The sequence below is a fragment of the Oryctolagus cuniculus genome, chromosome 16, assembly GCF_051225735.1.
Source record: "Oryctolagus cuniculus isolate XC-2025 breed Fujian yellow rabbit chromosome 16, ASM5122573v1, whole genome shotgun sequence".
NCBI classification, from domain to species: Eukaryota; Metazoa; Chordata; class Mammalia; order Lagomorpha; family Leporidae; genus Oryctolagus; species Oryctolagus cuniculus.
The window spans coordinates 8,280,704-8,294,169 of NC_142882.1; the positions used below are offsets into that span (position 1 = coordinate 8,280,704).

Genomic DNA, 13,466 nt, shown 5'->3' on the forward strand with positions numbered 1-13,466 from the left:
GAGACCACTGATGCTGTATATAAGCTCATGCCACCCTCCGTGGGTTTTGTGAATATATATAAATTTATCTGAATGTTAATTGAGTTTTCAGAATATATAAGCCATACACAGAATATATTTATGAACTCCTGTTCTCATTCAAGGAACACATTAATGAAATTTGTTGAATAAATCATTAACATTTAATCATACAAAAGGCTACATGTGTTAATGCTACAAAGTATAAGTCACCATCTAATTCCTATTTTTTCTCACAACAATAACACACACTACACTATTTCATGCTTGTTTAGAGTTGACACTTACCAAGTAGGTGATTTTCCCAGGATGGTTTCAATGATGTGATGATGTCTTATTTAGAATGCGTTCATTACTACAGTTAACTATATTCTAAGCTAAAGCTTCTTAGAGAATAATAGATTGATTATTTCCCACAACTGACTGTCATGGCACCAAAAGGTCAAGGGTGAGAACACTCTACTTAAAATCTCTTTAGACTAGGCCGGCGCCGCGGCTCACTAGGCTAATCCTCCGCCTTGAGGCGCCGGCACACCGGGTTCTAGTCCCGGTCGGGGAGCCGGATTCTGTACCGGTTGCCCCTCTTCCAGGCCAGCCCTCTGCTATGGCCAGGGAGTGCAGTGGAGGATGGCCCAAGTACTTGGGCCCTGCACCCCATGGGAGACCAGGGTAAGTACCTGGCTCCTGCCATCGGATCAGCGCGGTGCGCTGGCCGCAGCGTGCCAACTGAGGCGGCCATTGGAGGGTGAACCAACGGCAAAAGGAAGACCTTTCTCTCTCTCTCTCTCTCTCACTGTCCACTCTGCCTGTCAAAAAATAAAAAAATAAATAAAAAAAAATCTCTTTAGAATCAACAGTCTTGAATTTTTAAGTTTGAGCACAGATTGATCCCTACAATATCTACAAAAGAATCACACTGTTACCTGAAGAAAAGTTTGGGGGTGGGGAGTTCTCACCCTTTTTAAATTTATTAAGGCGTGACTGATATACCAAAAATTACACACTTTTGATGAGTCTAGACATATCCATACATTTATGATATCATCACCAAAATCAAGAAATTAAGCAGGGGCTGGCACTGTGGTATAGGGGTAAAGCCATTGCCTGCAGTACCAGCATCCCATATGGGCACCAGTTCTAGTCTTAGCTGCTTCTCTTCCAACCCAGCTCTCTGATGTGGCCTGAGAAATCAGTAGAAGATGGCTCAAGTTCTTGGGTTCCTGCACCAATGTGGGAAGACATGGAGGAAGCTCCTGGCTTTGGACTGGTGCAGCTCTGGCTATTGTGGCCAAATGGGGGGTGAACCAGCCAATAGAAGACCTCTGTCTCTCTTTTTGACTCTCCTTCTCACTCTGTGTATCTCTGACTTTCAAATAAAAAATATTTTAAAAAGAAATTAAACATATGATCTATGTTAACTCTCTTTAGAAGTACACATGTAAGGATCTAAGAAGACCCAAAGAGACCCAACTAGGCAGGATTGCAGCACAGCCCAAGCCTCAGCCACCTTCTCTAAAATAACCCAGAATATTTCTGGTTAGATTCAAGTATTCCTGCAGAGTTTTCATGAGAAGAGATCTTATTTAAGGCCATAACATGATGACCATCAAAAGTAAAGTAAGTCTCTGGCAAAAAGAAAACCTCCGAGTCAGAAGGAAAAAAATAAGATTATTACATATGAATTTTCAATCAGTTATTTGAATGTATTCCTCATTTCTGAATTATGCCTGCCTTCTAGCGCCATCCATTCATAAGGAAACTCCAATTTACAAACAACACTGGGGACCACATCTCCTTAGATGAACAAGAAAATGTATGTCACAATATGATATCCAGAATGTTTTAAATTTCCCAGTTGGTCTTGGATTTCTGGTTAAAGTTGGAGAGAAATTCCCCTAAGAGTCCATATAAGCAAGGCTTACTCATCAGTGAAGGCATGACAGAATGGCCTATTGCATTCAAAGAGGTATACTTCCACTTCAATACTGGATATCAACAGAGAGATCTGAATATACTCCTCAAATCAGATATAGTGTGAACCCTTCAATTTAGTAGTAAACCCACTTTTCACATGTTGTCTGTGTACTCTGTGGTATTTCTTATATATATTCTGATTAACTGCATGTTAAAAGATCAAGTTTGATTGGGGAAACTCTGAAAGACACTGGCACAGGCAAAAAAACATCTTGGAAAAGACCCCAGAAGCAAGGCAATCAAAGCCAAAATTGACAAACGGGATTACATACATCAAGCTGAGAAGCCTCTGCTCTGCAAAAGAAACACTTGGCAAAGTGAAAAGGCAACTGACAGAACTATAAAATTGATAAAAGATTAATATCCAGGATCTATAAAGAGCTCAAGAAACTCCACAACAACAAAACAAACAATTCAGTTAAGAAATAAGCAAAGGATTTCAACACGCATTTTCCCAAAGAGATAATTCAAATGGCCAACAGACGCATGAAAAAATCTCAGGATTACTAGCCATCAGGGAAATGCAAATCAAAACCACAATGAGGTTTCACCTCACCCCAGTCAGAATGGCTTTCATACAGAAATCAACAAACAATAAATGCTGGCAAGGACGTGGAGGAAAATATACCATAATCTACCATTGGTGGGAATGTAAACTGGTATATCCATTGTGAAAGACAGTATGGAAATACCTCAGAAAGCTGAAAACAGATATACCACACAACCCAGTATCCCACTCCTGGGAATTTACCCAAGGGAAATGGAATCAGCCTATGGAAGAATTATCTGTGCCCTATGTTCACTGCAGCTCAATTCACAGTAGCTAAGATAGGTAATCAATCCAGATGTCCATCAACTGATGACTGGATAAAGAAATTATGGGACATATACACTGCAGAACACTACCCAGCCATAAAAAGGATGAAGCCCCGTCTTTTGCCAACAAAACAGATACACCGGGAAACCATTATACTTAGTAAAATAAGCCCATTCCAAAAAGACAAATACCATGTTTTCCCTGATTTGTGGTTAACTAATAGAGCTCCAAAAATGTAATGTATAGGAGTTAAATTGTCATTTTGAGATGTAATTATTGTTTAGAACACTTGTCACTACTGTTGAGGAACAGTGTTGTTTTTCTTCTTACTATTTGTTGAACACTTTTCTGAGTGTAGGGTTAATCTTATGAGTATAAAGTAAATGAAATTAGATCACTGTAACAATTAAGAAGGAATAAGAGAGGAAGGAGGATGAAGGGTGGGAGCCTGGGCAGGAGGGAGTGTGGGAGAGGAAGTATCACTATGTTCCTAAGTCTGTATACATGGAATACATGTAATCTGTGTATCTTAAATAAGAATTTTTAAAAAGATCCAGTTTGAATAAGCCATTGTTTTTAAATCTGGTATATTTAGTCTTGCAGCACTTGAGTGAATAAAATGAACAAAGGTAATGAATACATAGAGTTCAAAACACAGACATACCAATACCAAACATATCTTTCCATGTGTCTTGAAACTCTTAGCCATGCATGCTAAGAATCCTTCTTATGTACTGACACACTATAAACACAAGTAGATTATGAACTGACACACCACGCACTTCTTTGTAGACACTATTTCCATTGTCCTGGAAGTTGTACACACCATTCAGTCCTCAACCTTTGTTCAACTAAGCATCCCTAAGCAATGATTTATGCCATCCTAGGCATAACTTGGACTATCCTAGGTAATTCTGTAGGCCATTTATATAACAAGTGTACTTGCAGCCCTAATGTGTTAATTTATGGAATGAAGTGCTCTACATGGCCTCTGAAGCCCAGAAATGGATTAAACACAATCCACAGTTCATAAAACACATTTCATTTCAGTATTGGCCTACATATTTTGTGAAGTCACATTTGGTGGTATGAAGACTTATCACAACCTTAGGTTCTTTTACCTACTCTTAAATAAGTGTTCTACCCAAGCAAGGATGGTAAAAAGATGAAGACAATTCAAAAAGTTAGGAGCAGTTTTAATGGCATAATAGAGAGGCACCTTACTCCTCTAGTCTAGAGGAAGATAGTTTTAAAAAGAGGGAGAGAGCAATCTCAGAGAACCCTTAGTTTTTTAGGATGGATTAGATGGTTATTAGCATCACTTACAAAAGTGTCTTGAACTTAATGGAGCTTATGTTGAGAGAGCATATTTATATTTTTTTTATTTTTCTCTTATAGTTCCATTTTTCCATGACCATTGTGATGTCTCCAACTCTTGTAGAATTTGCTGATTTTTCACCTTCAATTATGTCTACATTTGCTTATTTCTAGGCAAGGTGGTTTACTGAGAATATTTCCTCAGTTATTCCTTCTGATAAACTGATACATTCATCAACATAAAATAACCTTTCTGGTTTCTTACAACCATTTCTGACTTAAAGTCTGTTATATCTGAAATTAGAACAGCTGCCTCAGCTCTTCCAAGAACATTCAGGATAGTTTCTAGTTATTTTCTTAGTTCCTACTAGACACATAATGTAAGACACAACTTAACACAAGACTCTAGTGTGATTTGATACTACATAAACTCCAAAAGCAGCAGCAGGGAGGGTGCACCAAGAGGTGGTTGCCGTGGCCAGGCCATGCTGAGAGGGGCGCATGGCACGCTTACCTCAGTGCTGTGGGTGTCTAGGGTGCCTGCATGAGACAAGGTCACAGCCCCCAGCAGATCAGAGCAAAAGGGCAGGGCAGATGCCCAGCATTTTTCCACACAACCCTGCTGGAGTTTCTGGTGTGCCCCCTCTCCAAGAAGCCACTCAGATATGAAGCATTAATCAATGACATGAGTAATGAAATGCTGAGATAAGCCTATCCCACCACTGACAGGATTCCTAATATCATGCCACAGGCAGCAAGGACAACCCAAAAAATAAAGAAACAGAGCAGCAATAGATCATAATTTTTAAAAAACACACCTACATTCTCTCAATACCATATTCCTTTTAAAACAAGGTGACAGGTAATAAGTTCAAGAGAATGTTTCTGTCTCTTCTTATGCTGATATTCCTTATTCCACTGATTTCTCCAGCTGGACTTAGGGGGAAGAAAATGTCCCACAGGGTATCTCAGTACCACCAGCCTCTGCTTCTACAGTTTGTTCCTGTCAAGTCCCATAACAGTCCATGTGTTCTTGCACCTTTAGACTTGGATGGGCATTAAACTCTTCAGGCCTAGCTAAGGCAACCAGAGTCAAGGTGGTATATAAATTCATGATATGTTGGGCATTCATCTCTGAAAGTTCTACTTGGTAGAAATACTTGAGATCACTAATTGAGAAAACCAATTATCATGTTCATCTTGATGCAATGAGAAGAACACAATGCAATTTCTCTGACACTGTGGTTAAAAAATAAAAAAGTATAACCTGAATCCAATCTTCTATCTATCAAAGCAATCTGAAGAACATTTTACAAAATTCTATGAAATAATGACTTCACCTTCAAAGCAGTCAAGGTCATGAAAAACAAAGGCTGAGAAACCATTCCATTCAGTACTTAAAGAAACATGTTTTCTAGGAAAGCAAACAAAAGCAACTAAGTATCTACAATGTCTGGGAGTAAACGGAACCCATAACATTTCATGATAATTAAAATTTTAATAGCCTGAAGAAAGAACCAACCCATGGAGAGCTATCCCACTTTCAAAGAGGAAGAATTAACTTGAAAACCATGCCAATTTTCCCAAAATTGACTTCGGGAATCAGCATAGTTTAAGTCAGCGGCCACGTACCTTCCTGGACCTCCATTCTTGCCATGTGTGCAAGGGAAGATGTCAAAGGCAGACGACAAGCAGGAGCTGGCCACTGGACAAGGAGCAGCCATTCACACCTGGAGCTGCTGTGCTTCCCGGAGCTCCACCCTAGACCGAGAAAAGCCCCACCTCTGGAACGGGCCTCCCTCTCCAGTCTTGCCCTCTGAGCCCCAGAGCTCAACCCCAGGCCCTACCCCCCACCACACAGACGTGGTCAGCCACACCCCCGGGCCAGGTGCTGCTCACACGCAGGCTCCCGCTCAGTGCCCAGGGAGTGAAATGGGTCTGGCATCACGGCCCAGGTCTAGCGTTCTCAGCTCGCCACAGAACCCCCTGGCAGCTGGCTCCCCGCCCCTGGGGCCGCCTCCCATTCCTCCCCTGACCCAGGCCAAGCCCCTTCCCCTACTCACGAAGCAAGCCAGAAGACCTCTGCCAGAGACTTTAGGGACCGGTAGAGACCGCCTCGGACCAGAACTTTGCCACAGAGACCGCCCTCCACCACCTCCCACACCCTACCGGAAACGGAAGCTCTGCGTGCCTACTCACTTTGGCCGGAAGCGGAAATGGGGGGCAGCCCTCCCAGGGCCGGAAACGCAACCGCCAGGCATGCATTTTCCCCTGTCGCCAGGGGTCCGGTGGGTGAGCAGCGGATGGGAGGCAGGGCCGCTGCTTGCTTGTGACCGACCCTCCTGGGGCCCTTTCTTCCCGCAGACCCACAACGCAGACATGTTTTGATTGTTACCAGCTGTGGGAGGGTGCGCAGGACAGCTCCTGGCTTCCACAACGAAGAATTATCAGTAGCTCCGTGGTTGGGAAAAACTGCAGAGGGGCCATTAAGTCTCTGACATTCTGAATAAAGTGGAAATTGTTCAGAATTCAACAGAAACAAGACGTGTTTACGGGGTCTAGGGTCACCCTGAAGTGAAATGCACACAGTGTTAAGTCGCTTTTTCCTATTTTAGGGAGTAGATGCCTGGACAAGAAACAGGTGAATCTAGCCACAGCCAATGAGCGAATTCCTACTACCCTTTAATAAATCATCTTTAATAGGGCATGGTGTGAGGGACCGGCACTGGGGCGTAGTAGACTGAGCCTCCGCATGCAGTGCCGGCACCCCATATGGGCGCCGGTTTGAGTCCCGGCTGCTCCTCTTCTGATCGAGCTCCCTGCTATGGCCTGGGAAAGCAGTAGAAGATGGCCCAAGTCCTTGGGCCCCAGCAACCGCGTGAGAGACCTGGAAGAAGATCCTGGCTCCTGGCTTCGGATCAGGCCAGCTCTGGCCAATGTTCGTCTGGGGAGTGTAACAGTGGATGGAAGATTCTCTCTCTTTCACACGCACTCTCTCTCTCTCTCTCTCTGCCTCTCTGTAACTCTGCCTTTCAAATAAATAAATCTTTTTAAAAAAATTTTCATGGAATAATTGAATTATACGTTTAGGGGCAGATGTTGTGATGCAACAGGTTGCACCACTGATTACAACTGCATCCCATATGGAGAATGCTAGTTCTAGTCCCACAACCTTCACTCCCAATGCAGCCTTCTGCTAATGCATCCAGCGAGGCAGCAAATGATGGCCCTAGTGCTTGGCCCTGCCACCCACATGGGAGAACTGGAGGGAGTTCCTTGCTCCCAGCTCTGCCTCTCCCAGTTCTGGTTGTTGCAGGCATTTGGAGAGTAAATCAGAAGGTGGGAGTTATTCTCTCTCTCTTTCTTTCTCCCTCTCTCTCTGTGTGTGTGTGTGTGTGTGTGTGTGTGTGTGTGTTGCTCTCAGTCTCTTTCTCCTTCAAGTAGATGAAAATAAACATTCTTAGAAAAGAGAAAAAAGAAAATAAACATTCTTTAAAATATAGTAATTTTAGGCTGGCGCCGCTGCTCACTTGGCTAATTCTCCACCTGCGGCGCCAGCACTCTGGGTTCTAGTCCTAGTTGGGGTTCCGGATTCTGTCCCAGTTGCTCCTCTTCCAGTCCAGCTCTCTGCTGTGGCCCGGGAGTGCAGTGGAGGATGGCCCAAGTGCTTGGGCCCTGCACCTGCATGGGAGACCAGGAGAAAGGACCTGGCTCCTGGCTTTGGATTGGTGCCGCGCTGGCGGCAGCACGCCAGCTGTAGCGGCCATTTGGGAGGTGAACCAACGGAAAGGAAGACATTTCTCTCGTCACTCTCTCTCTCACTTCCTAGTTCTGCCTGTCAAAAAATATATAGTAATTTTAGATTTTTTATATATAGCAATATACCTGGATTCCTGCCTCTGCCAACCACCACCATTTACCATCTTCTTCCAACTACCATCCTCTCTCACTAAGATCATCCCAAATATCCCAAGAGCCACCAAACTTCCCCCTTTGCCTCTCTTCAGTCTGTTCTCAGCACAACACACCAAGGGGTTCTTTTAAAGCATGTAAATCACATTTCTTTCTATGTCAAAGCCATGTTAGGGTGACCTGTGACACCTTCCATTTCCCAGCCTGAGATTCGCACTCCCCACTGGTCTATGGCTTCTCACACTTCTCCCCATCTCTTTACCTCTCCTTGAACAAGCCAAGCAGACACACACATCCAGACTTCTGTTTGTACTTGAATTCCTGTTGGGAATGCTCTTCTATCAGAAACATACAGGGAGGGCTGGTGCTGTGGTACAGCAGGTAAAGCCGCTGCCTGTGACTCCAGCATCCCATATGGGTACCAGTTCAAGTCCCAGCTGCTCTACTTCCAATCCAGCTCCCTTCTAATGGCCTGGGAAAGCTGTAGAAAATGACCCAAATGCTTGGGTCCCACCACCAACTTAGGAGACCTGGAAGAAGCTCCTGGCTTCTCACTTCAGCCCTGGCCATTGTGGCCATTTGAGAAGTGACCCAGCAGATGGAAGATCAATATCTCTATCTCTTCCTCTCTCTGTGTAACTCTGCCTTTCAAATGAATAAGTCATTTACAAGGAAAGAAGAAACAAACAAATGTCCATGGGCTCACTCCAACCCCTTCTTCTGACTGTTAGTGTTTCTGTGATTGAGCCTCCTCCACATTCCCTGTGGTGAATGCCGTGTGCCCCTCTAAGTCGCATCTGGAAGTCCTAACCTCCAGGGTGCCTATACAAGGGCACCTCAGGGGACATGGAACATGTATGCCATCTTTTCATCCCATTTTCCCCATGCACTTTTTGCATTTGGAGATGGGGCCTGAGTGGATGGTGGATGTAGTTAAAGTTAAATGAGATCATGAAGACATGAAGATGTATTAGGAAGAGAATCTTCATGAGGAATGGAATCAGCCAGCACCTGGCGCTTGCATTTCTGTCCTCCAGGACTGTGAGAAAATGAATTTCTGCTGTTCAAACCACCCCATCAGTGGCAAATACCGGAGCTGACAAATACCTTCCTTATCTACTTGCTCCTTACTTTTCTCTACAGCACACATCTCCTTCTAACATGCTGTTTTATTTATTTTTCCATAGTCATACAGGAGTAGACCAGAATTGAAAAGAAAAAGATTGGGGCTGGTGCTGTGGCGCAGTGGCTTAAAGCTCTGGCCTGAAGCGCCAGCATCCCATAAGGCACCAGTCCTGGTCCCAGCTGCTCCTCTTCTGATCCATCTCTCTGCTATGGCCTGGAAAAACAGTGGAAGATGGCCCAAGTCCTTGGGCCCCTGTATCCATGTGGGAGACCCGGAATAAGCTCCTGGCTCCTGGCTTCAGATCGGCACAGCTCCAGCTGTTACAGCCATCTGAGGAGTGAACCAGCAGATGGAAGACCTCTCTCTGTCTTCCTACCTCTCTCTGTAACTCTTTCAAATAAATAATATCAATCTTTAAAAAGAAAGGAAAAAGGCTAAACACAAACAATAACCAGCTTCAAAAAGTATAAACAGAAACCACACTACACCCGACTCCACTAGACTAGAGAAAATAGCCAAGAGCACAAAATGACGAAATTTATAACAAAGGCACAGCAGCTAAAGCTGCCGCTGCAACACCTACATCCTGTGGCAGAGTGCCATTCCCAGTTCTGGCTATTCTGGTTCTGGTCCAGCTCCCTGCTAATGCACCTGAGAAGGTGACAGAGGATGGCCCAAGTGCTTGAGCCCCTGCCACCCATGTGGGAGATGGAGTTCCTGGCTCCTGGCTTCAGCTTAGCTCATCTGCGGCTGTTGCAGCCATCTGGAGGAGTGAACCTGTGGATGCAAGATACCTCTCTCTCTGTGTCTATCTCTCTCTGTCTCCATTTCCCCTGTCTCTGTGCCACTCTGCCTTTCAAATAAGTAAGTAAACCCGTTTTTTAAAAAGCAAAGATAAAAAAAAAAAAGGTCAACAAAGATGAAAGTTAGCTCTGAAAAACTTCTAGGATCATGATTAGGGAAGAAAAACATGACCAAAAGCGAGAAATGAACATTTGAATGTAACTTTAAAGGCTAAAAAAGATGATGAGAGATTATTTTGAATTCCAGGATCCAAACTTGGAAAAACAAAATTTCTTAGAAAAATATAACTTACTGAAACCACAAGGTGGCGCTGCAACATCAGCTTCCGGGTGCCTCATGTCTCTCCAGGAATTTTTTTGTGTCTTCATCTGGAGGAGTTCAGGTATGCACAAGGAGCATACTGGACCTCTGGGTCACTCTTCAGGGAGAGGAAGAATACAGGTGGAGGTGCCTTCCACTAGGGCTGCAGGGACACTGTCGATGTTATTGATGAACAGAAAGGATACAAGAGATAACTCCTCACACCACAGTACCACACATCAGGCCACTATGCTGTTTTCTATTGTTGATGCACGCAATTGATGGCTTAAAACAATGCACACACTTAATTATCTTGCTGTTTCTGAGAACTGGAAACCTGGGCACAACTTAGCTGGCTCTTGGGCTCTCACAAGCCTGGAACCAATACGGGTTTCATCTTAAGTCTGTGGTTTCATCTTAAGTCTCAACTGCTGAAGAACCTGCCCCCAAGCTTGATCAAGTTGTCACCAGAATTCTTTTCCTTGTTGTGAAAAGAATGAGGAAAATAGCTTCTCTCCAGCTCTTGGCAGGGGGTGGGGATAGGCTGCCTCTGGCCTTGGGGACTGTTGTAGTGCCCTGGTGTTTGCCTTTTCCATAGACAATACACAGGATTGACTTGCAAGGCCACTGGGATAATCTTTCACTCCCAAGTGAAACACTGCCAAGACCAAGTGTTATATGTGAGTACTTCAAGAAGTTCATGGAAAATGCAATTGGATGATACATTAGGGGTGAACATTTGGCTCTGCAGTTATATACTGCTTAGAATGGCCATATGCCATGTCAGAGTGCCTGGTTCAAACCCTGGCTCCTCCATTTCCTATCCAGCTTCCTGCTAATGCACTCTAGGAGGCAGCAGGTGATGGCCCCGTGTGGGAGAACATCTGGGCTCCTGGCTTCAGCTTGCTGTTGTGGCATTTGATGAGTGAACCAGCAGATGGAAGCTCTCTTTGTCTGTCTCTCTCCCCTCCGCCATCACTCTTTCAAACAAAGCAGTCTTTAAAGAATGATGATGGTAATGTCAGTGACAGTGATGACATGATGATGATGATGATAATGATGGTGATGACAATGATGATGAAGATGTTGCTGCTACTGACAATGAACATGATGGCAATGGTAATGGTGACAATAATACCAATGATGGTGATGATGATAATGCCGGTGCTGGTGGCAAACAAACTTTTATGGAGTGCTTACCGTTTGCCTGGCATAGTTTTGTTTCTTTCATTTGAAACTCTTGTAACTGAAGTATAATGTATATATATACAGCAAAAGGCATGAATTTTAAGTACACAGGCAAGCGGATGGAACTCTCTCTCTCTCTCTCTCTCTGCCTCTCCTACTCTCTCTGTGTAACTCTTTCAAGTAAATAAATTAATCTTTGAAAAAAAAAAGTGTACCGAGTTCCCTTGGCCTTCATGCCCCATCTCTGATGTTAGCAAGGCACCAGGAGGACCCCTGCCAGGGGGTTCCATTTCCTGCTCTCAAGCAGAAAAGAGCCAGCACCTGCTATTTTTAAAAGCATCTTTAACTCAAAGTAAGCCATATGCCAAAATGGCATATTTTGGAATGATCAATGTCAACTCTCTTTACAGACAGAGACCAAATGGAAGCAGCCTTAAACTCCTATGTCCTGAACCAGTTGGAGCCTCTGAGATCAAGGTAGATCATTAAAATGCAGGGTCCCACACTTCTTTTGTCTTATAACAGTTTCACGTTGACTATATTTTATTGTACCTACTACATGAAGGTACCTCAATAGGTTCTGGAGAAAATGGAATTTAAAATTGTTTATTTTGTTGCAAAATTTTTTTTTAAATCTGTACATAGATTTTTGTTTTCCATAATCCATGCCCCTTGGTTTGGACATTGCTTATCTCCCACAAGAGCTTGTGTGTTGGGACTTGGGTCCCCATTGTGGTGCTGGGGCCTTTAAGAGGCTGTAGGCATGTCAATGGTGGCATCATTCACAGAAGAAACTAACACTCCTCTTGTGGACTGAGTTGGTTCCTGCAAGAATGAGTTGCTACGGAGACCAAGTTTGCCCCTTCCCCAGCCCAGCCTCTGGCTTCCTGTCTGGTCTTATGATCCCTCTCACACACTCCCACCATGATGTCATCCACTAGGATGTGGTGCAGCCAAGGGGCCCTCACCAGAGGCAGAACCCATGGGGCCTCCCAGTCCCAGCCTCCATACCATGAGCTAAATCACCCTCTTTCCTTTTCTGTCTAAGGTGCCCAGGTATTTTGTTATAGCAACAGAAAATGGACTAATGCAAGTGCCTTCTGAGAGGGGTAGACACTCCTACTGTGAGTGCTCTCAGCTGCACTGAGACTCAAGGCCCAGGAGGCAGATCCAGGAATTCAATGGCAGGCATCCCACCCTCCAGGCTGGGGCCCCGAGGACTCTGCTAAACTGCAGTGTGGCCACTTGGAAGGTGCTTTGAGGAGCCCCAAAAGGTCCCTCCAGGAAAAAAGACCACACCCCCACCTGCTCACCCTGACACTGAAGCGTGCCTTGAGACTCCTTCCTCTGAGAAAACACTTCATTTCCCAAGAGGTTCCTATCAAAAGTCCTGAAACCAGGAGGCAGCACTCCAGCTGCCACTCCTGCCAGTTAGCAGTGACATCCATTTCCTCCAAGAATTAGGGAGGGCTGGGGAGTGTGGGGAAAGCCATCTGGAAGGAGCATGGGGGACAGGGATTACCTCAGTGGATGCTCACCAGGGTCCTGTGGGTAAAATCTGCAGCAGAATGCTCAATGCTCCCCAGCCAGTTCACACCCTTGGGTGGTCCTCTCCCACGCTGACTCAGCTTGGCCATATGACTTACTTTGGACAAAGGGGCAGTAACAAACACTACACAGACAGACATTTGGAAATTCTGTCCACTGGGGCTTGCTCTGTCTTCCCACTGGGTATACCATAAACATGCCGAGTGACCCTCCTGGAAGACAAGCTGGCCCAGCTAAACAGACAGCAGTGAGGCTGTGACCCAAGGACCCCTCACCCGACACATGGAACTTAAGGAATGCTGGCTGTTCTTTGTTATCATGTTCCAAGGATGTTTGCTCCACAGCAAAACCTAACCTGGAGTTAGTGACTCATTCAAAGCCACACAAGAAGCTGCAAGCAGGAACTCCATCTCTTTACTCAGTATCTGTGTGTGTTTAGCACAAGGAAGGCTAGAATCCTCT

General features: G+C 44.6%; 2 long non-coding RNA genes and 1 pseudogene across 4 annotated transcripts in view; 2 read left to right on the forward strand and 1 right to left on the reverse strand.

The window, feature by feature from the left end:
- The window catches only part of LOC149121448 (uncharacterized), a 38,138-nt gene extending 31,814 nt beyond the window's left edge, over nt 1-6,324 (reverse strand). For all 3 annotated transcript variants that reach the window (XR_016223241.1, XR_016223240.1, XR_016223239.1), the window contains exons 1-2: nt 6,190-6,324; nt 5,759-5,887 (exon numbers count right to left, since the gene is read on the reverse strand). This is a non-coding gene — a long non-coding RNA (uncharacterized LOC149121448). The remainder of the gene's footprint in view (nt 1-5,758; nt 5,888-6,189) is intronic.
- LOC149121449 (phosphatidylinositol N-acetylglucosaminyltransferase subunit Y-like) lies at nt 3,281-5,719 on the forward strand (annotated as a pseudogene).
- On the forward strand, nt 6,264-7,185 carry LOC149121450 (uncharacterized). The gene is made up of 2 exons (XR_016223238.1): nt 6,264-6,383; nt 6,491-7,185. It is a non-coding gene; the product is annotated as an uncharacterized LOC149121450 (long non-coding RNA).
- The last annotated feature ends 6,281 nt before the right edge of the window (nt 7,186-13,466 follow it).